This window comes from Nelumbo lutea, chromosome 7, assembly GCF_056320005.1.
Source record: "Nelumbo lutea isolate HS-2025 chromosome 7, American lotus-T2T, whole genome shotgun sequence".
Taxonomy (NCBI): Eukaryota; Viridiplantae; Streptophyta; class Magnoliopsida; order Proteales; family Nelumbonaceae; genus Nelumbo; species Nelumbo lutea.
Genome location: NC_142690.1, coordinates 7,802,820 through 7,825,028, shown reverse-complemented (window position 1 = coordinate 7,825,028; position 22,209 = coordinate 7,802,820). Strand labels below are relative to the sequence as shown.

General features: G+C 40.2%; 2 long non-coding RNA genes across 3 annotated transcripts; one reads left to right on the top strand and one right to left on the bottom strand.

Annotated features, from left to right (window-relative positions):
- Positions 1-2,826: 2,826 nt before the first annotated feature.
- LOC148844905 (uncharacterized) lies at positions 2,827-19,515 on the bottom strand. Of its 2 annotated transcripts, none has more exons than XR_016102470.1 (4): positions 18,984-19,515; positions 17,848-17,944; positions 4,032-4,238; positions 2,827-3,510 (listed from the first exon to the last, which is right to left on the bottom strand). It is a non-coding gene; the product is annotated as an uncharacterized LOC148844905 (long non-coding RNA). The 2 variants fall into 2 exon arrangements; XR_016102471.1 differs by having other exon boundaries at positions 4,032-4,199; positions 18,984-19,337.
- Positions 19,516-20,144: 629 nt separating this feature from the next.
- On the top strand, positions 20,145-20,889 carry LOC148844904 (uncharacterized). Its single transcript, XR_016102472.1, has 3 exons — positions 20,145-20,271; positions 20,553-20,601; positions 20,761-20,889. It is a non-coding gene; the product is annotated as an uncharacterized LOC148844904 (long non-coding RNA).
- Positions 20,890-22,209: the final 1,320 nt, after the last annotated feature.

Here is a 22,209-nt window from a genome sequence, read left to right as displayed (position 1 = left end):
AGGATTGACTTTCCTTTCATATACGATTTTGAATTCATTTGAATGGAGTTGGGCGAATTCTTTAAATGAACCCAACTCATTATAAAAGGGGAGATGGGATGAGAAGAACTACCCCTTGGAGGAAGAGAGCAGGTTTTTTTATAGAAAAGAGAAGATAAAAAAAATAATAATAAAAATAAGAGAAGGGAAAGAGAAGACAGAAGAATTTAAAAGAAGTCTAGCTCCCACACTGCTGTTAAAGTTTCAAGTTAAATGCTGTTAGCTATATGCATGTCAAGAGGCATGCTCAACTGAAATCATTTTATTTTCCCCTTTGGCTATCCAATTCTTCTCTTTTGCTTTTGATGCTTTTGACAAAGAAGAAGAAGAAAGTTGTACCAAGATAAAGGGAAGAAGAATTAGAATTTTGGCTCCCCAACCATTGAAGCTTCAAAACAGCGTATAGCTCCGTGCCACATCGGCTGAAGAATTTGGGTTTTTGAGTTGCTGCAATCGAAAGCTTCATCAAATTACTACTACTGAAAAAAATTCTCCTATCTTGTTCGCATACAATTGATCATTGCAAGTTCTTTCTAAAACCACAAGTTGTCAAGCTTTTTGGATCATGTCCGTGACAAGACATAAATACAAGTTTGGGTCGTGTTCGTGACAAGAGAATCAGAGGGTTTTATTTGCTAAATAAAAAAAAAAGAATTTGTATCCCACTTACATCTTTAAAAATAAATAAATTTCTTTGATTTGTCTTCATTAATTTTTGTGCTCCAAATTTAGCACAAAATTTGTATCGACAAATGCAATGAGATCTATCTATGCTTCTACTTTTGCTCCTTGGGATGCATAATAACAACCTTTTTAGCCATTTGTGGCCATTGAAATGACAACTTTCATAGAGAGGGGGTAGTAATTGGAATGTTTCAGCTGTACCATATGCCTTTGGACAAGTAATTGCTTTGCTTCAGTTGGGTTAAATAAAAGATATTTTCCTAAATATAACTATTAATTTATCTTTATGCCAATGCATCTCTTTATACTGATTCTCGAATAATAAAAATCATGTACCTGTGACTTATTACATGCATTAACATTTAAAACCTAACTAATCACATGCATCACACAGGTTGCTTGCTAGTACTTTTTATAGAAAAATACATTTAGTCCATTAGGGCTAGAGGCTTTAAGATCTCCTGTGGAGTTAAGACCTTCCAAAGTTTCATCATTTGTGCATCCCTTACAGCCTTACTAAGTCCTCATTTTACTCCTTAACCACCGATTGATTAAATGAATTCAGGATTCCATCTATATTTTCACTTTCACTCCTTTGAATTTATATGTAAATTTTGTAAGAAAATGATTCTTTATATCGTTCATATTCACTAACCAAGCCTGTATCCTTCCCAGTGAAGTGAAAAATATTATTTCGGTTTATTTTTATCATTGTACCAATATGAAAATATCTTTTGTTTTTATCAGTGTTTAACTCAGTTTATTTCACATTGAATTTTTGAGCCCTTAATGCCTCCTCTCTTAATAAAGAAACATTTAATTGTCTACGAAGAGTCATCTCTTTTTGACCAAATTCCCTATTTTTAGGATTTCTATAAATTTTTTTTTGAACACCATCAATTTGGTTAAATAATTTTCCTTTTTTTCCACAATATTTCCAAAGAATTTATCCCATTTTTAATTTTTAAAATAACCCTTCTTGATATTTAATAAATTGCATTCCTCTTGATTCATTGTTGGTTTTAGTCCAAATTGCATAGTTTCTTACAATTGTTCCACATACATTACTTCAAACTTAAACGGTTTTCTTGTATTGCTTTCTTAGGCTTTCTTAGGCAAGGGCAAGGCACCTTGCTTTGATTTAATGTGCTGCTACTTGCTTATTTTCAAGATTTCAATGTTGCGATATTTGCTTGGATTTAGTGAGACAAAAATTACAAATTTTGTGTCAAGTAGGAGTGTAAATTATAATTACAAACAAGTAGATGCAAAATTGAACCAGGTGCAAATTTTGTATCTAGTTCAGATTTGCATCACAACCAAATGCAGCCAAAAGGTTGTATGAAATACAAAAGAGGGGAAAAACGATTCATGCAAAATGGATTAGACTAACATAAAGTTGCCTATACCTAGTTGCCTCCGCAACATGAGTGTTGTTATTGCCTTGTTAATATTTCTTTTTAGTGCAAATAAATGCCAAAGTTTCAGATCTTTAAAAGGAAATTCAAAATTGACAAATCACAAATGAGAGAAATTGATGTAATGAATGTTCAAAAATCACAAGTTTTCAATGTAATATTGCCTTCTACTCAAAATAAGTAATCTTTAATTGCTTGATAAAGATAAATAAATTTGTCTGGTTCCTCTAAGAACTCCCAGAATTTGCTTCAATTAGCATGTTGCAGGGGTATGAAAATTCAAGTTTAGGAAATGGTTTGTGGAGATACAAGTTTAGGAAATTACTATTATCTTTCAATGTGACGCAGGGCAAAAAAGAGATGGACTGCTCTTAGGGAAGAGGGATCATGGGGACCTGAATGGCCTTAGGAGGAAAAAGAGACGAATCTTTTACACCACTCACAGGAATCTTTACTAATATAAGAAAATAAAATAGAAGTAAAAGACGACAAGTCTTTGTTTTTTATATACAAGAATAAAACTACAATTTACAAATTTATATAAAAATGTTCAGAGATGGCATAGGCATTGATATCACTCACTAGGTCTGTTCTCAGCCAGAATTTCATGGACACATAAAGAGCAATCAGAATCCAACATATGTCTGGGTTTCTGACTGAACAAAACAACTAAAATACCATCTAATTTTTTATAAGAAAAATAATTCACATTTTTATTTACAAAAAGCAAAATCTCCAAATGTACAAAAGATTACCATACAGTGAACAAAGCAGCAAAAAGTTGATCACACCCTTCTTTTTACACTATTTCCTTTACATTGATTCCCCCGGTCCAGGTTCAACCCAACATAAGTTTGTCTTTGAAAATCCTGCTCTGACCAAATCATCTGCCTAACTGTTTTCTGATCTAAGAACCTACAAAAACAAGCAATTCATGTAGATCCCCAATGCCCTAACATGATCACCAGAAAATGCAAGATCCAAAGCACATCATTCCCAGATTTATGCCAACCTGAAGAATTTACACAACATTGAAGGATTGGCTTCTACTCTGAATGCTCAAGTGCCATGCACGGTTCATGACAAGGCAAAAGATATTGTTCAGTTAATATCTGCTATGGCTGAAATTTGAAGAGGTAGCTGAGCTCATAACCTTCCATGATTGAGACACCACTATGGCATGCCACACAGAAATTATTAGAGCAACCTAGGAGAACCAACACTGATATCATCATATGGCTTTAGTCTAAATTCGACATGCTCAAATTGCCCCATTGAATTGGAGAATCCAACCAGACAGGTAATGCAGGCCTGGCAAATCTAACTCCGGCTCCAATTCCAGTAACCTAGGAGGATTATTCAACATAGTCTGCAAAAAAAAAAAAAAAATACAGTTTATTACTTAGCATGGAGCTTAGAAATATAAAAGTACAGGATAATGAAAGAAAAAATGTAAAAACTTCCAGAATCCGTTTAAGGATACTAAACCTCTGATTGTTTAGGCTTCATGAATATAGCAGGAGAAATTAAATATGCAAGTGAATAGCTTACATGGTCAAAGGCTTGTTCATGTGGAAACACCAAAATATTTGCTATTCTAATCAGAGAAATGTTAGTAAGTTTATGCAACTCTTAGTTATCTTCACCCCAGAGATAAGGTGGAACCCATGAAAATGCATGTCCAACATTGCCATGTCAACTCTCCAATCATGGTTGAAAGCATTAAACATGTATCTTACTGTATTGTAATATGTCAGCTTTCAGGGTTAAATAATAATACTAGGTGAGCATTAATGGTGATAAGATGGACATTGATTGAAACTAAAAAAAAAAGAGAGAATTGATCATTTTAGACACCTGAGTGTCTAAAATGTGCACAAACTCACTTACTAGCACTCGTCCATAAATACTAACGTGTCAAAGTCATGGATGAGTCTTCTTTGACGATCTCCTGTTGAGGACATGATATGTTGGTAATGTCGCCAAGAGCTTTCCAGTAGCCAAGACCCCCTTTGCCTTTCTTGATGGTTGTTTTAGAACTCATGTTCCTTTCATCAACTGAAATTTTTTCCTTAGTTCAGCATATTACACATGACACTGGTCACAGATTAAGAACCACTTATCAACACTTCCAATGCAGACTAAACTTAGATACATATAGTCACACTCATACACCAAATCATGCAAACAAGCAAATTAATACAGAGAGAGAGAGAGGAATGATGAAAAAGGATTCATGTAGCCAATTCCATATACTTGTGACAAAGATCTCTTGAGTTCAGTTGAGATATGTAATATATGGTGGGCAAGAAAATGCTGGATTGGAAAAGGATCCCGGGAACACAACATGTCCTTATAAATCTCCAAAAGCATTTTGAAAAATATTGAACAGTTAGACACCAGCATACTTGAGTAATATAACATAAAACTTCAGAATTTATGGTTTTTCTTCTCTGCCTTTGTCTAAAGGGCAAGCTTAAAATCATCCGTATGACACTCTGTATCATTGCAATATTAAAATCACAAGCAACCTTTCAATGTGTTATTGGGTACAATTTAGGCCATTCATTCTCTCTCTAGCTCTATAGATATACTTTTCTTCAGCGTCCCCTTATGGTTGACGCCTCTACAACCATGTCCCAGGGTCCCTTTAATGCTCACTATGTATATAATGGCAATTAGTAGTTGTCTCCATACACAACTCAGTCTGATATGACATCTCTTGAAGCACCAACAAAATTGGACCAATGAAAAGCTTTCAACATATTCAACAAGTTACGGGTGAGATTTCTTCTAGAGAATAGTCCATAGGTTTCTAAGGTTGCTACCCAACCTCGGACTGGGAGTAGAAGGAGATAGCAGCCCTCTTATCCAAGGTTGAACTTAGAAAAGTGGGAGTTGAAGGAGATAGCAACTCTCTTATCCAATCTCCAAGGCCGTTGCGCAACCTCGGGTGTTCTTGAGAAAATGATTTGGAAGTGGAAAATAAATGCTTCTCTTATCTATTTTTTCAAAAGACAAACTTATAGACAAAACAAAAACAATTGAAGCCACAAGTAGTTAGTCATATAATGAAAATAGTTGAACTCACTCTCCATCACCATAAAGATCTCCAACAACAAGGCCAAAAAAATTGAAACAAACATATTTAATACTAGAGCCTTTGTTGAGTCCAAGCAATAATTACCCAAAATCGACTTGATGAGTTATTAGTTACAAGGGCCTAATTTTCTAAGATATTCAAAAATCTTTACTTATTAAGAATTTGATAAGCATGATAGATCCATGTTTTTCAATTAGTGTGGAATACAATGATTGGAAGATTTTATAATAGTTTTCTTAACAGTTTAATAGAAAGTTCAATGAACATTTAATAAACTTAATTGTCAATACATATGAATAAGAGCTTGTCTATGATAAGCTTTTTGGATCGGACTATTAACCCAGCATACACAACAAAACTTCAATACATAACAATTAGAGCAATCACAACTTAAACATCTTCAATATATCCAATGATTTCATATCATAGCATATAATAAACTTAACTGTCAAATTCCAAATCCATTCAAGTTGTTCAATTGGTTAACTGGTCAAGGTGTGATTAACCATTTTTTGTTATTAAAATTTGAAATCATAAAATACTTATAGGTATGCATTGCAATATCCTAATGGTCCCCCAAATATAGATCAAAATTTCATTGCAAGTCTTTGATTTAAGGCCATGTTTGGTTTGCAAGAAGATTTGGGTGGGATGAGATAGAAAAAGGGAAAACTGGTGGAAAATTTCATGTTCCATTTTTTGGTTGCAAAAGGGTAAATAGTGGGAAAATCAACCCAAGTTTTATTAATTAATTAACTAGTAATGTTTTACTTATTAATATTTTCATGAAATAATTTTATAATTAATTATTATTAATAATTACTTAAAGTATTAATTATTATTAGATTCATAAACCAAAAAAATATTAAATATTTATTAATTGAAGAAAAAAATTCATAAATAAGATAAAATAAAAAATAATGAAAAATTAATCAATAAAAATTTCATAAATAATTATTTTTTGAAATGAAATATTAAAATTATTAATTAAGTCATAAGTATTAAGAAAATAAAATATTAATTATAAAACGTAGAATAGTAAAAATTCGAAAAATAAATTTTATTATCAATTAACTGAAAAATAACAACAGAGTATTTAATAATTAATAGATTTATTAAAAGTAATTAAACTAAGTAATTTATGAATGAAAATTAATTTTGTACATTATGAATTAATAATATTAAATTTATGAATTAAGTCATGGAAATTAATAAAATATAATATTACTAAAAACTTATAAACTAACAAAATGTAAAATGTTAATTATTTAAAATAATTAACTAACTAATTATGGATTTTAAATAATTAATATCTAATTAAGAATGAATTACTAAATAATAAAAAGTATTATTAGTTACTAATTAACAAAAAACTAATATTTAATTAACTAAGTAATTAATGAATAAATAAATAAAGATTTTATTATAAATCTAATTTTTGATTCAATAATATGATTAAATAATAAAAATTCTAAATAATTAATAGTAAAAATAATATTATTAATTAATTCATATTAAATATTTATTAATTGAAGAAAAAAATTCATAAATAAGATAAAATAAAAAATAATGAAAAATTAATCAATAAAAATTTCATAAATAATTATTTTTTGAAATGAAATATTAAAATTATTAATTAAGTCATAAGTATTAAGAAAATAAAATATTAATTATAAAACGTAGAATAGTAAAAATTCGAAAAATAAATTTTATTATCAATTAACTGAAAAATAACAACAGAGTATTTAATAATTAATAGATTTATTAAAAGTAATTAAACTAAGTAATTTATGAATGAAAATTAATTTTGTACATTATGAATTAATAATATTAAATTTATGAATTAAGTCATGGAAATTAATAAAATATAATATTACTAAAAACTTATAAACTAACAAAATGTAAAATTTTAATTATTTAAAATAATTAACTAACTAATTATGGATTTTAAATAATTAATATCTAATTAAGAATGAATTACTAAATAATAAAAAGTATTATTAGTTACTAATTAACAAAAAACTAATATTTAATTAACTAAGTAATTAATGAATAAATAAATAAAGATTTTATTATAAATCTAATTTTTGATTCAATAATATGATTAAATAATAAAAATTCTAAATAATTAATAGTAAAAATAATATTATTAATTAATTCATATTAAATGTTAATAAAATAAATTTAAACATATTAATTCTTAATAAATAATTGATTAGAAAATTATCAACATTAAATAATTATAAACTTTTCAATAATAAATTAATAAATGTTACTAGGTTGATTTTCCCACTATTTTCCCTTTTGCACCAAACAATGGAACATGAAAAAAATTCCACCCATTTCCCCTTTCCCATCCCACCAAAATCTTTCCACAAACCATGCACAACTATAAATCAAAGATTTGCAATGAAATTTCTTCTATATTTGGGGGACCATTAGGGTATTGCAATGCATACCTATAAGTATTTATGATTTCAAATTTTAATAATAAAAAATGGTTAATCACACCTTAACCAGTTAACCAAGTAAACACCTTGAATGGATTTGGAATTTGACAGCTAAGTTTATTATATGCTCTGATATGAAATCGTTGAATATATTGAAGATGTTCAAGTTGCGAATGCTCTTATTGTTATGTATTTAAGTTTTGTTATGTACGTTGGGTCACTGGTCCGATCCAAAAAGCTTATTATATGTTCATTGACAAGCTCTTATTGATATGTATTGACACTTAAGTTTATTATATCATTGAACTTTCTATTAAATTGTTAAGAGAACTATAATAAAATCTTCCAATCATTGTATTCCACACTAATTGAAGAGCATGGATCTATCATGCTTATCAAATTCTTAATAAGTCGGATCGTCTTCAGTCTACACGGTCGATTCTTGGTTACTAGCTATAAATAGTGGGGGACCCCAGTTGGTTTGTTACTTCTGCGGTTGTCTATCGAGTTCGCGTCCAACCTTCCAACTCGCGTCTTTCTTCTAGCTCGCGTCGAGGCTGGTTATACAGTCTTCACGGTTCTTTAGCTTGTTCTTCAAACTTTCCGGTGAGTACTTTCTTGAATCTATCTTTTCCCCAATGTCTAGCTTTGATAGCTCAGACGATTCTTCGAGTAGGGCCGACTTAGGTTCCACCAACCGAGCCTTGTCCCCAGACTGCCTCAGTGACCCCGAGGTGGAGCTTGAAGACTATGAACTAGTGGGCCGAGTTGCTTCGGGCAGTTTGGCGTCTACCTCCCGCCGAGGTCGGATGCTAGACAGGTTTGGTCCTTCGACCATGACGCCTGAGGGGCTTCAATCCATACTTCTGTCCTACAATCTTCCTGGGGGGTACACCTATTTCATTCCTTCGGGTAGCTTTCCTTGGGAACACGGTCCCGACGAGATCGTGATTTTTCGAGAGCAGCTCGCCGCAGGGTTGCGACTTCCTTTCCATCCCCTCCTCGTCGAAGTCATAAACCACTTTGGTGTCACCATTGGCCAGCTTCATCCGAACTCTATTCGGAACCTGGTGGGGATGATATCCCTTTTATGCGAGCAGAATTTCCCCTTGGACTTAGAGATATTCTCCTCTATCTTGATGCTCAAGAGACAGGCGGGTCCTCTTCCTGGGGGGAGACGGGCGTATTACCTTACTCCTCGCCAGGGTTTTAAGCTTCTGCACGATCTCCCTAACAAGGTCCCGGCGTGGAAGCGGGACTATTTCGGCGTGCGAAGTGCACAAGGATGGTCCTTTCAGACCGGGTGGGGTGAGGCCGCTCCCGACTCGGGCGTAACTCTTGATAAAGAGACGGTGAAGGGTCTCCGGCAGTGGGCACGGCAAGGCTTAAAGTGCCACCACTACTTAACGGAGGCTAAGCTTTTTGCAGCCGGCCTGAGTTCGGGTAGGTTTCTGGCTATGCGGTTTCTTGCATGTTGTTCCTTCGTTTTTTCTGATGTCGAACTCGTTCTGCAGGTGTGATGGATGCGGAGAGAACTCGCGGCGGGCGTTTGTTCCAAGGTATGAAGAGGAGGAAGCGGATCGCCAAGCGAACTCGTACCGAGCTGCCCCTGGATGAGGAGCCCCAAGCCCCAGACCATACGACAGAGGATCTGCCCAGGGAGCCCGAAGTGACTCCATCGGTGCACGAGACTGCCGGGGCGCCTTTCGCTAAAACCACTCATACGGGCGCTCCTGCGTACTCAAGTGCTCCTCACTCCGGGTCTGCTCATACGCGGGCTGGGCCCTCAGGCTCGGGAGCTCAAGGGGAGTTTAGGAGCGTGTTGATGCCGATCTTCCCTTGAATTAGGTCGCTTGCCGCGCCGTAACACATGCCATGGTGGTAAGTGAGATTCCGTCTTCCTTTTTTATTCTGTTGCTTCTGCTGTTATTTGCTCACTTGTTTCTTTTGCTAGGTGAATTCTTCAATTCATGCCTTGGCTACCCAAGTGGAGAGGAGCTCGCGACAGGCGCGAGCTGCTGAGGCTGCTGCTCATGCGGCTGAAGAAGCCTTCCGTGCTGCAGAGGCAAATACCCGGGCTGCTGAGGCGGCTGCTTACGCTGCTGAAAAGGCTGCTCGCGTCGCGATGGCCAGACAGGCGAGGTCTCAGCGTGGCGCCGAGGCCATGGGGGTAGTTGTCAAGCACATGGCGGACTTGAAGTTGGATTTGCAGCATCAAGTCGAGCATCTTCAGGAGGACATTAGGGAGAGAGCACAGATTTTCTCCCAAGGCATTGAAGATGCCAAAAAGAAAGCAGTTGAAGACTATATTGCCTCCCCGCGTTTTGACGATCTGATGGTGGACTCTTACAGGAGGGGGTTCAAGTTGAGCCGGTGGATGATCCGGAATACATACCCCGACCTCGATGTAAGTGCCATAACCACTTCGCGCATAACGCAGGAGATGGCCAATGCTGCCGATGGCGAGCCGGACTCTGAAGGAGAGGCAGGGCCTTCGGGTGTTGTTGAAGTGCCTTCCGATGGCGAAGAAGTTGCTCCGGGCATGTAGTTTTTTTTTTTTTTTGCCAATGTACTATTTCTTGCAATGGAGTGACTTTTTTCCCCTTGCCCATCTTCCCCGAGCTGTTTCTTTGCCGGGTTTTTAGATTTCCGTGGTCTTTTATGCCGCGAACTGATTTTTTGCTGAGCTGATAATGTGCTGAAGTTCCTCGGCTTGCCTTGTGGCACGACCTGACTTTGTCCACTTTGCTAGGTGGTTTATAGGTAGTATCGCCTCAAGTTCACGATGTTCCACGTTCGGGGTACTCGTTTGCCTTCCAAGGTTTCGAGTTCATATGCGCCCCCGAGCTCTGTTTTTACTTTATAGGGACCTTCCCAATTAGGTCCAAGCTTGCCGACGTCGGGTTCGGGCACCATAATTTTCCGGAGGACCAGGTCGCCGACTCGAAGGCTTCGTCGCTTTACTCTGCTATTGTAGTAGCGGGCTACCTGCTGCTGGTATGCCGCTGTTCGGATGTGCGCGAGGTCCCTTACCTCGTCCAGTAGGTCGAGGTTGGTGCGTAACTCGTCTCCGTTCGTCTGATCGTTGTATGTTTCTAATCGCAACGTTGGTATTTCGATTTCTGCTGGGATCACCGCTTCAGTGCCGTAGGTGAGGTTGAAGGGGGTTTCTCCCGTGGCTGCTTTTTCGGTCGTTCGGTGAGCCCATAAGACACTTGGTAGCTCTTTGGTCCACAATCCCTTAGCTCGGTCTAGACGTGCTTTCAATCCGCGTAGGATGGCTCTGTTCATTACATCCGTCTGACCATTTGCCTGTGGGTGCGCGACTGACGTGAAATTTTGCCGAATCCCCATGTCCTGGCACCACTCTTGGAACTTGATATCCTCGAACTGTTTGCCGTTGTCGGAAATCAGAACCCGAGGTAATCCGAAGCGACAAACTAGGTTCTTCCAAAAGAAGTTCTGTATGTTTCGGGCCGAAACAGTTGCCAGGGGTTCGGCTTCTATCCACTTCGTAAAATAATCTACCGCAACAACTAAGAATTTTCGCCCGCCTGCTGCTGGTGGGAATGGCCCGAGGAGGTCGATGCCTCATTGTGCAAAGGGCCACGGGCTGGCGAGGTATTTGAGGTCGGAGGCAGGTTGATGGTGGATGTTAGCGTGCTTCTGACACTTGTCGCATTTTCTGACGAGCTCGACAGCTTCTGCCTTCATTGTTGGCCAATAGTATCCTTGGCGAAGTGCCTTTTGGGCGAGTGCTCTGCCCCCCAAGTGTCCGCCGCACAGGCCTTCATGAGTGTCACGGAGTACAAACTCGGCTTCGGTAGGTCGCAGGCACCGCAAATAGGGGAGCGTGTACGACCGTCGGTATAACCGTTCGTCTATTATGACATATTTGGCCGCCTGGCGCTGCACCCTTTTGGCGGCGTTGCGTTCTACAGGGAGGGTTTCGTCTATCAGGAAGCTCGCGAGTGGATCGATCCAGCTCGGCTCTGCTTCTAAGACGGGAGCGACCTCCTCTGTCCCCCCGAGAATACTAGGCCGAGGTAAGTCCTCTATGTACACGGTTCTCATATTGTTGTGACTCGTGCTGGCTAACCGGGACAGGGTGTCGGCCTCAGTGTTTTCGGACCTCGGGATTTGCCTGATGATGTGTGACCGGAAGTTGAGCAGTGCTTCTTTTACTTTGGCCAAATATGCGATCATGGAGAGATCGCGTGCTTCGTACTCGCCGATAACTTGGTTTACCACGAGCTGAGAATCGCTGCAGATGATGACCAAGTGTTTTGCCTTCAACTTTCGCGCTAGGTCCAGCCTGGCGATTAGTGCTTCGTACTCTGCCTCGTTGTTCGATGCCGCGAACTCAAAGCATAGCGCGTACTCTACTTTTGTGCCGCTCGGGCCGCACAAGACTATTCCAGCTCTGCTGCCCTGCCGGTTCGAGGAACCATCCACGTGAAGGATCCAGGGCTCCTCATCCCAATTCGCTCTTCGCCTAATCAGGAGAGATGCCACACTGGATGCTACTTCATGGGGTTCGAACCCTATGGGCTCAGGAGCTCCGGGTTCGCCGCAAATGGGGACCTCGGGCTTGACCTGCGGGGCTTCGTGGCTGAAAGTGCACTCGGCGATAAAATCTGCCAGAGCTTGGGCCTTGATAGCGGTTCTCGGTTTGTACTGGAGATAGTACTCGCTGAGTTCGATGGCCCATTTCGTCAGTCGACCGGAGACTTCGGGTTTGAGTAAAACTTGTCTGAGGGGCTTGTCAGTTAGGACGATGACCGTATGAGCCTGGAAGTATGGGCAGAGTTTCCGAGCTGCTATTACTAGGGCGTATGTTAGTTTTTCTATCTCCGGGTACCTTGCCTCTGCTCCCTGCAAAATCTTACTAACATAATATATGGGTCGTTGGACCCGGTCTGTTTCCTTTATTAGTACCGAACTGACCGCCTCGTCGCTTGCCGAGAGGTACAGTTGTAAGACCTCGCCCACCTCGGGCCGTGCTAAGGTTGGTATACTAGCGAGGTAACCTTTTAGTTCGTCGAACGCGAACTGGCAGTCCTGGGCCCATTCGAACCCTTTGCCTTTGACTGCCTTGAAGAAGGGTAGGCAGCGGTCTGCTGACTTGGATAAGAAGCGGCTTAGAGCGGCTATGCGGCCGTTTAGCCTCTGGACCTCTTTTACTTTCCGAGGTGGTTTCATATCTAGAACGGCTTTTACTTTGTCCGGGTTGGCCTCAATACCGCGCCGATTGACAATGTAGCCTAGGAACTTGCCCGAGGTGACGCCGAAGACACACTTGTTGGGATTCAACTTCATGCTAAAGTGTCGCATGATTTGGAAAACAGAATCTAAGTCTTGTATTAACTCTTGTGAAAACTGAGTTTTGATGACCATGTCGTCTACATAGCACTCTATTTTCGTACCAATCAGGGGCCGAAACAGCTTATTTACAAGTCTTTGGAAAGTTGCCCCGGCGTTTTTTAGTCCGAAGGGCATGACTTTGTAGCAATACAGGCCGAACTCGATAATGAAGCTGGTTTTTTCCTCGTCAGATGGGTCCATCCTAACTTGGTTGTAGCCCGAGTAGGCGTCCAGGAAGCTTAGCAACTCGTTTCCCGAGGTCGCGTCCAATAGGCGGTCAATTCTGGGGAGGGGGAAGCAGTCTTTCGGGCAAGCTCAGTTCAGGTTGGTATAGTCGACGCACACGTGCCACTTGCCGTTTGCCTTTTTTACCAACACCGGGTTGACCACCCAGCTCGGGTAGTGGACTTCCCTTATGAAGTTTGCTGCGAGGAGCTTCTCAACCTCCTCGTCGACCGCTCTCCAGCGTTCTGGGGCTAAGTTGCGTTTCTTCTGTCTAATGGGTCTGACTACAGGGTCAGTATTAAGCTTGTGAGTTATCAGTCCGGGGCTAATGTCGGGCATGTCGGCCGCGGACCAGGCAAAAATATCTAAATTTTGGAGTGTAAAAACTTACCAGTTCGGCTCGTAGGGTATCTTCGATGGAAGCTCCGATGCTTAGTGTGCGAGCTGGGTCCGTAGCTGAAGCCTGGATTGCGACTGTTTTCTCCGTGGGCGAGGCTCGCTCCTCACCTTGATCCACCGGCCGCTCCAGCTCGAGGTCGTCGGCCGTCTTCGTTTTTCCCTTTAGGGCGGCAACGTAGCACTTGCGGGACTCGAGCTGGTCGCCCCGCGCTACCCCTATACCGAAGTCCGTAGGGAACTTCATGGCCAAATAGTAGGTGGAGACCGCCACCCGTAGGACATGCGTGATCGGCCGCCCTATTATGGCATTGTATGGGGAGGGGGTCACGACTACCAGGAAATCATGGTTGAGTCTGACCGCACAAGGCCATGTGCCGACTTCCACAGGGACAGTTATTTTCCCGAGGGGCCTAACTTCCTCTCCGCTGAAACCTACCAGGGGAGTGTTCGCGGGCTTCAGCTCGCTCCTCTTTAACTGCAGCTGGTCAAATGCCGATTTGAAGAGGATGTCCGCTGAGCTGCCCGAATCTACGAGCACGCGCCTGACCTCGAAATCGCTAATCCTTAGCTTAATGACAAGCGCGTCATCATGGAGGTAGTGGACTCCTCGCGCGTCGTCCTCCGTGAAAAAGATTGGCTCTTCGGTCTTTGGTCTCTTCGGGGGGTTCCTTTCTTCGAGGGCCACTTCGCGAACTGAAGTCCGGGCTGCTGCCGAGGTACACCCCGCTACTACGGATCTTCCCACTATTACATGGATGGTTCCCCGAACTGGCCTCTCTTCCGGAGGCTGCTTCTACAACGGTTCGGCAGGTCTGTTACTAGACTCGGGTGCATCCTTTTCTTGCTCCCCTTGCCGACCTGCTTTATTGTTATTGTGTTGTACGAAATTTCTCAAGTATCCGCGACGGATGAGTCCCTCTATCTCGTCGCGGAGGTTATTACACTGTTCGGTGCTATGACCATGGTCTCGATGGAAACTACAATACAAATTCTTGTTTCTATCGTTCGGATTTCCCTTCAGGCGAGGTGGCCACTTAACGTACGGAGCGTCTTTGATCGTCATTAAGATCTCTGTCAGCCTCGTGTTCAACGGCGTGTAGTCCGTCCGAACTGCTAAGGGGGCCCGGAAGGACTGGTTCGGCTTCGGCTCCCGGGTCGGGTTTTTTCTACTCACCGGGTTGGAGAGCTCGCCTTCTCTCTTTCTTTTCTCGTTCCCGCCTTCGGTTCGTTGGTTGATCTCTTCCTCCGTCCTCATGAACTTATCCGCGAGCTTGAGGAATTCGGCCACGGTTTTGTGCGTCACCCCTCTTTTGGCCGCTGCGAGCTGCACTGCGGGGTCCAACCGTGGTATTTGCAAGCATGCCTCGTTGAACCGCTTGATGTAGCCCCGAATAGACTCTCCTTCACTTTGGACCACTCCGAAGATGCTTTCCTCTATTCTGGGGCACCGTCGGCTGGTGACGAAGTGCGTGGTGAAGACTTGCACGAACTGGGCCCAGCACTTTATCGACCCGGGGGCCAGGTTCCTGTACCAAGTGCGGGCTACCCCCCTGAGGGTGGTGGTAAAGGCCACGCACATGCACGATTCGCTAGCCCTGGCGAGGTGCATTTGCGACTGAAAGGCGTCAACGTGGTCGTTGGGGTCGAAGGACCCGTCGTACTTGTCCAGAGGTGGGAGTTTGAAGTCTCTGGGTAAGGGGACCGCCAGGAGTTCCGATGCGAGGGGGGAAGGAACGGAGAGAGCCGGGGTAGCCCCTACCTCGTCCGAGCTCGCGGCTTTGCCTCTGACTTTCGACAAGGTGCGGGTGGCGGTCTGGCGGCTTCGCCGGCGCCTTCGCCGTTGAGCGGGCCTTGTGCTGGCGCTGCTGTTTGTAATTGCTTTTTCCTAGGGATTTTGTTTACCCCTGTTCTTGGATCCTTATTGTACATATTTGCTTACATTAATGAAATGAATAGAGGTAACCTATAAAAAAAATCTAATAGAAAGAACTAAATTATTAGGCAAGTCAATTGTACTGGGCTCAGTTTTTTCTTCAAGTCCAGTTCAAATGCTACCATGTTAAAAGTGATTAACCAGCAACCTTCTCTTCTCCTATGCTTCTCGTTTATCTTTCCTATTTTACTTTTTGCTGTTAAAAACAAAAAATAAAGTCAGATAACCAGTTCTAACTCTTTCTAGAACCCTTAAATTTCCCTCCATATTCTCGAAACCACCACCACCATCATCGATTTCAATGAGTGTCAGGATTTCTAATCAAGAGCCCATTGTAGCTCAAACCAACTCCTTCAAACTTCCTAGGGTAAGTTAGGGAGACAATAGAAGCGAGAACTCAGGAAAGTTTGTCACTTGGAAGAGATATACTCATAAGGACAAGAGAATACAAGCAATGCAGAGGAGAAACTAGAGGGGGGACCAAAGAGATTTGTGATAATGGAATAGAAAAACAGAGAAGAAACTTTTGTGGTAGCTCCCACCTTGTTGATGTATTCTCCCCATTCCCACATATCTCCTTTTCAAAATGACTATTGAAACCTTTACTACGAAAACTAGTAAATCAGAACCAAAGATAATGACAAATTGTGAAGGTATGGAAAAGCATGTAAGCAACAAAGAAAGAAAAGCTTGCAGGTAAATGCCTGTACTATGTAGGAGAAATGGCTCTCCTTCTCTGAAATTCTACATGAACTCAAGTGGCTTCAATTCCAAAATTTGACTGTTGTGGTTGCTGAATTTCCATTAATGAACTTTTACCATGGCTTCGGTTGATGATGTTGTATTTGTGTGGTAATGGAATTCAAAATTCTTCAGGAGTTACGGGCTTACAGTCTTTGATGAGAACCAAAATTCAAGATAACTTGACTGGTTTCTGCCTGAGGTGTTAAAATCAAGGGAAAACCTCATTGAAACCCACCTAAGAAATTTTAACTCCACTGTTAACCAAGAGGAAATCAGTTTTGGTTGACTCTGGTTACTGGTTATTAGTTTGGTGTGAACTTGCCATCATTGGCTCTATTTTGGGTATTGTTTCCAAAAGAGGCTAGTGAAGGTTTTACATTTCAGATTTCAGTTAAGTCCCATCTTAAAAAGAAGAAATTATATATTTTTAATTTTTAAACGATAAAAATCTTTTAAGTGAAATGGAAAAGCATCTCAGCATCAGGTCAAGTGGTTCTTACTTTTTACATGTCATTAAATCATTTGGGATCAAAGCAAAACCCCTTCATGTTCAAAAGCACTAAAACTAGACTCTTTCTAGATGTACTCTATAATTAAAACTTTTAAAACATACAAAATGGTATGTTTTAACAGATTGTACTACAAAAGAACTGTATGTTTAAGATATTTAATTAAATTTAGCAATAAATAAGTCTTGAGAAATGATATTTAACTTCTAAAACTAGATATAGAACCATGATACAAGCATATAACATGAAATCAGTATCCATATATGCAGCTGGAATTTTTGGAAATGAAGTCTTATCTCCATTTCCTTTATCTGTCTCGGTTGTTTGTATCAGAGCATCAATAGGTTGATCCAGAAAAAAAAAAAGGTTAGTCCAGAAAAAATAGTCAAGTAAAAGCACTATCGATAATGCCACCAAAGGATGCAAATGAGCTGGCTGATTCATAATAAAATTTCTCTTGCGTTACCTATCACAAAAAAAAAAAAGAAAAAAATGACAGTACTATTTCAATGGGTTCCAAAGGATGCAAATGAGCTGGCTGATTCTTTAGCTAAGCAAGGGGTATATAGGGAGCAATTGTACTGGGCTCAGTTTGTAATTGCTTTTTCCTAGGGATTTTGTTTACCCCTGTTCTTGGATCCTTATTGTACATATTTGCTTACATTAATGAAATGAATAGAGGTAACCTATAAAAAAAATCTAATAGAGAGAACTAAATTATTAGGCAAGTCAATACTAAGAAACTCTTGTATAAAAGTTATAACATAAAAAAAAGCGACTAGCAACCTGTCATGCAAGAACCTAAATCCTTGCTACATCAAATCACACTACATTAAATTGAGATTTTGGTAGAAATCAATTGCAAAGAAGAAGAGATGAGAAAGGGGCAGAGGAAGACTGATATGCTTCATATCATATTGTCACAGATTCTCTCTTTGAGTAAGAGGTTGCAATTGGAGAAATTGTTTAAATAATATACCTTTTATGTTAACGAGGCTGGGTGTTGGTGCAATGGTTGGGTTGCTTCGTTGCGACTTGGGTGACCATGGTTCAAATCTTGGAAATAGCCTCGTGCACTGGCAACAATTGGGAAAAGCATAAAAAGTCAACACTTCCCATTTCTCATTAGGTTTCCTCCCATATTAAAAAGATTTTTGCAAAGAAAACCATGATCCACTAGCGTCCACCCCAACATTTTGAAACAGACAACACACTTAAAAAAAAAAAAAAAACAAATAGCCACTTTGGCAGTTCAATTCTCTATAAATCCTTTGTTATAACTCATTCCTTACCAGCTACTCCTAAACACCAATCAAAGCATTGATTATATCTTAACTCAGTCTCAGACAAAAGTAGCCAACTACAAAAAAAAAATCTCAAAACCAATAATATCACTGGATATGAATATCGTAATCATAAATACAAGCATCAAATTGCTATTTTCAACCTTTTCTCTAACCCAAATCAGAAATTGCAAAATCCTCTATCTACTCGTTACTTGTCTGAAAGAAAAGCCCCATCAAGACCAATCAATCTTTGCATCTCCAAAACCCAACATCTAATATTAATTTTCTTACAGAATTTCATACGTTATTTTTTGATCAATAGAATTTTATACGTTATGGTGAGACTAAATGTCTGAATCTGAAAGCCAAATTGAAATTTAACTCTACGAGAGTGCCGCGTCTGTTGCTAAGCCTCTGCAACAATGTCTTCGTCCGCTTGAAATCTACTTTGGAATTGAAAACCTATTGGAAATCCATATAGACGTCAGGATCTTAGATTCCTGTCTCCAAACCCAAGAACTCTTTACGATGACCACAGACAACACAAAAACCGACAAGGTTTGATGAATAAAAAAGCGAAAAAAAAAGGAAAGACGAAGACAACTATAAGTTTCTTGGGTTCTGGCCTTTTGGGCCTCTGCACTAGCGCTGCAACCAAAACCAGAAGCCCTAAATTTGTTCGAGGTTGGAGGCACAAAGGAAACTTTAATGCAAGAACGAAAACATAACTTTAATTACATTATACTAATTTAGAATGTTTTCACCAAAATTAATTGGAACTATAAAAAAAAATCATGAATAAAAGAAAGGAAAAAAGAAAAAGACTCACAGGTTTTCAGATTATCAAGCTCAGTACTCTCTGAGCATCTTCGGGTGAAACAAGCCTTCAGCACCAAAAGATCGACTCGCGGAGGTAGCAACAGAGACCGAAGTCACAATTAAAAACTAGCGAGCGAGAGAGAGAGAGAGAGATTGCAGGTATGGAATAATGGAAATGGTATTTGGGTTTTGAATTTTCTAATTGCGCTTTTTAGTTCCAACTTCTAACGGTAGTCTCTATGCTACTTGAATGAATTGGGTTCGGCTTCTGTCGGTGCAAAGCCAGTGCTGAAACTGTTCGCACACTGCGAGGATGCGCCACGCACGTCCTCAATTCGTACATTATCTAGACTCGTGCGAACTCTCAACACCCCGTTCGGCTTCAGGCTTCAGTTAAAGGATGCGCCACGCGTCTTTTAATTCGTGCGTTGGTTTAATACGTGAATTAAGGGAGTCCCGTTAGCTACTCTGCCGTCACCGGTCACCAGTCACTCTCACTCTCTCCCTTTCCAACCGGCGGTGATTAACAGCCATCACCGGACCCCTCAGGTATTTTGGGCTCTGCCATGATAGAAACCGGACTGCTATCATCGGCGACTGATAGAAGCTGGACTCCTGTCAACGGTAATCGTTCAAATTCTCTCTTCTTCTTCCTCCTCTTCTCCAGAGAATCCCAACCATTTCTCTCTCTCTCTCTCATCTCTGTTTCTCAACCAAAACCCAGACGCCAGGACCTACTAGCTGAAAAGTCCATCTCTTCCTCTGTTCTATCCACCAGCTCCACCACCACCCAAGATGGCAACGATGGTTCCAACTCCTCCACCACAGCTACCACCGTTAGGGGCCTTTGGGCCTCTATTTTATAATCCATTTTACCCAGTTCTAGGCAATCAGTATCGACGATCATGCAGCGTTTATTACTGTCCTCCACCTCCACTATTGCCACGACCGGCACTGCATTTTCCTACTTACGCAAGTTGTACCATTACTGCAGAGAACCAGATTAAAAGCATGGAAGTGAAAAGTGGCGGTATTTCAAGAAGGTTTTTTCTGGCGAGATTTAAGGGGTCATACAGACGGCCCTTCTGATGGGGTTTCCGAGAGAAGAGTAGCTGTAGGTGGATTTGGAGACCAAAGGCTGATAAGGCGGAGGAATGCGGCCATTATTGTTCAAAGCTGGAGACTACAGATAATCTCCGTTCAATTCCTCCCACTCCCACAGCGGGGTTTAATGGCTGTGGGTCCATTCTTCATGGTAGTACAACTGTTATGATGAAAAATCTGCCCAACATATTGAGGTTTTCCTCTCTCCCTCTCTTTGTATATCCAAAAAACTCTTCTAGTCCCTAGACTTTTTGCTTGAGAACTGTTCTGGAATGGTACTTACCTTAATTTTTGCCAAATTCTTAAGCTCTGTAGACTAAGGTTTTCTTTTCTCGATAATTAGTCCCAAAGTTTTTGAAGTTGCTTCAGCCTTCAATCCTGTTTGTATTTCTTCATTAATCTACACACATTTTCTCTCTCTGTTGCATTTTGTTTTGTTTTTTCTTCTGAACTTGTTATCTGTACTTCATGTCAGTAGGGAGATGTTGCTGGGCTTACTTGACAAGCATTGTGCTAAGATCCAGGTGAGCTTCATCTTTCTATCTTTTCTTTACATATTAAGCACTTTCTTCATTTTTTTTTATTTGGGTTTTCATTAGTTCTATCTCATTTTCTTTCTTTCATGCACCTAGTTTTTGTTAATCTGGGTTTGTTTCAATTTCCTTCTGTTCCATCTGGTTCAGGAAAAGGAAGTTCTTCTTGCTCGTTTCCGGGCATCCAACTTCGCTTGTGATACAGTCCATGGCTGCAGACGACATTCTCCAGATTGAAGGTTGAAACCGACTCCCCGAGTGGCAGAGTGAGAAAACACGAGACAACGACGATGACACCTCCATTTCTTCTTGTTTTCGGTGGCCATCTCTTCTCTCATCGGACTTCATCGGACTCCTTTGTCCATAGAATCCTCCATTCTTGCTTGTTCAGCAAAATGATCACCGTTGACAGGAGTCTGGCTTCTATCAGTCGCCGGTGATAGTAGTCTGGCTTCTATCAGGGCAGAGTCCAAAATACCTGAGGGGGTCGCCAGTGATGGCTGTTAATCACCATCGATTGAAAAGGGAGAGAGTAAGAGTGACTGGCGACGGTAGAGTTCGGTGAGTCAGAGCAGGAAGTGGAATGAAAACCAACGACATGAAGGATAGACTCTGTTTAATTCATTTTGCACGTATTAAACCAACGCACGAATTAAAAGATGGGCGCGTCCTCATGCGCGAACGTTGCGCGTATATAGTGTGCCTGAACTGAAGCCGAACTCCTTATAACAATCTAACGAGGAGACCTAGCAATTGAATTGGGTGGGTCAGGTTCGGGTTGAATCAAGACACTTTGGGTTGGGTCGGGTTCGGGTTGAATCAAGACACTTTGGGTTAGTTTCGCGTGGAATCGACAAATGTTAAACTTAAATGGGACAAATCGGGTCATCCCTAAAAATAATTGGAAATTTAAAAAATAAAGAAAAATACTAAAATATTAAAATTAAATGAATTATCCTTAAAATTCTAACAATAAAATAAAAAACTTGAAACATTAACGATTCAAAAAGTAAACGATAAAGTGTAAAGACTAAATAGTATAGATTAAAGAGTGTAAACTTTTAACAAAACATAAATAGTCCCAATTAGACCAGACAATCTGGTTAGTCCATGACCCAACCCAGTTTTTTTTTGGGTCGGGTTGGATCGTTTTCACATTCAGGTAACTAAATATGAGACCTGAACTTTGTTTTTTTGGGTTGGGTCAACTCTTTTTTAGGTCTACTAACAAGCAACAAGGGAGAGCCGTTGAACGATGCCCCCATTCTCACACCTGGTGTTAGAGGTGAGCATGTGTGGGTTTGGTTCGATTCCATGGCAGAACTTGGTTCCAAGTTTTTGGAACCGGAACCTACCCTTGAAGGTCAGTTCTAGCCTTGGTGGTTCTGCAGTTGGTTCCAGGGTCTACCCGTGGAACCTGTTCTTTGTTTACTTTCCCCCTTCAAAAAACATGTTTTATTTAAAAACTTGATTTTTAATAAATTGAGTAAGTTAATATGTAGATTATCATTATATGGTTCAAAACTTCTAATTTAAATTTAAATTTTACATTACTTATTATATACATTCAAATATTAATCTGAAAACAAATGATTAAAT